Raw genomic sequence first — 1,944 nt, 5'->3', positions numbered from 1 at the left:
TTAATTTGAGCAGGTAAATGAGATAGTTTGCCAATGGAATGAGTATTTTTGCTCTTATAATAAGTTAATTATATAAAATGTATAAATAAGACAATGCATTTGTGTTTTCTTATTTTAAGCGTAAATAGTCGTGTTCCATTGGCAAAATGTTTATTTTACCTCCTCAATACAAGAACAAATGCACTTATTTTAAGAAAAAACAACTTGTCTAGATTTAGATTTTTTCCAGTGTTAAATCAGTGAGGACGATTCATCCAGCTGATAAAAAAACAACAACCTAACCCAGCAGGGAGCATTCAGGCCCTGATTATAAGCATCATCTCGTAGAAATGTTGGTTCTAAGGTCATCTGGATGCAGCGAACACAAAAAACAAGATCTGAAAACATGTCGCATATCAGCATCACTTCTCTGACAGAGAGGATTTTAGAAAAAAGAAATTCAACAAAATGCAGATTTGGAAGCTATGGGCATGTGGAGAGCAAACAGAAAGGAGGAGCAGATGAACTAACAATTATCCAGCAGCGTTTAATCAAACCCTGCAGTGAAAAAAACACTGAGATCAGATTCAGAGCAAAGGTCACCAGGAAGCCTCAGTAGGCCAGGGGAACTTACTGCCGCTGCCACCAGTGCAGAGCCTGCTCAGCACCGACAGCAGGTGGATTCTACCTGCATATACAGCAGGAGTCTTCACTAACAGCAACATTCATTAGATCGTTAATTTAAGTGGAAGTTAATGTTGAACTTTAATGGATAATCAGGAATTTCTCAGTTTTTTTCATTTGTGGAAAATTAGCGCCACCTGCTGCTGATTTAAATGAACAAACATTTTAATTGATTACATGAATGGAGACGTGAAAACAAACACATACGAGATAAATGGGGGTCTTGGATCTTGGAATATTTGACGGAGTGTGATTAAGGGGTTTTTAAGTTTTTAGATTATCTTTTTATTGCTTTTTATGTAACGTAAATGTTCTGATTTCCACCTTCATCTACAGCAGTTTTTAAAAAAAATTTTTTTTATCCCTAACTGAGATTAATTTGTATTCAAGCAGGTTTTGATTTGTTCTCATGTTGTTGGTTTGGTTTTTTTTGGCCCCATGATGAACAGGAAACTCCCTCTGATGTCATTTTATGCTTGTTTTTAATGCTGCTGTTTGTGTCTCTCCTTCACGGCCATCCTACCAGTTAGACAAGCTTTAAAAACCTGTAAGTCACAAACAGCCGTGGCCCAAATCCTCCAACCAGAGGTACAGGAATTACTGGTTTCCAGCTCGGTTAGCATTTGAGGGATGAGCGTGTGAGAAACAAACATGTGGAGTTTGTTACCTGTAGAAAACAAACTGATTCCTGACTCCTTTTACCATTTTATTAAGCAACTGTTTGACTTTGATGTTTTTATGTAGGTAAAATAAGTATTTTTATAAATTTTATTTGAATATCACACAATGAGCAGCTATCTGAAGCTCAGTCCTCAGATGTAAAGCACTGCTGCAGCCCAGTGTGTTAGTTCCTTATATGCAACTATCAAACTAAACTTCATGTAACAAGGACTTATGATGGGGTCAGAGGTCGAGGCTCTAAAGGGAGGGGCATAAATCTCACCTTTTCTGCATCCCGCCCAGGTTTTAATATCCTTCAGCACGGTGACATCACCATACAGGCTGAAAACTTGGGGAGCAGGTATGAAATCACCTGTTTCAGGGGTTTATATGGACCCAAATGCATGACTGAAGGAGGCCGGTTCAGGAGGACATTTAATGCAATCAGCAGTATGAAGTGTGCTGATGGCAGATGAGGGACAGGTGAGGAGAGCAGGAGGAGGTTTGGGGGAACTTACCGTCATAAAAACAGGACAGATGGACCCAGAATGCAGGAGAGTCAGACGGTGGGAAGTTTCAAATGTCATGATCTGGCCTTGTAGCTCATTTTAATTGTTCATT

The sequence above is a fragment of the Cyprinodon variegatus genome, unplaced genomic scaffold (assembly GCF_000732505.1).
Source record: "Cyprinodon variegatus isolate N-32 unplaced genomic scaffold, C_variegatus-1.0 Scaffold65, whole genome shotgun sequence".
In the NCBI taxonomy this organism is placed as follows: domain Eukaryota; kingdom Metazoa; phylum Chordata; class Actinopteri; order Cyprinodontiformes; family Cyprinodontidae; genus Cyprinodon; species Cyprinodon variegatus.
This window is presented reverse-complemented; position numbering follows the sequence as displayed.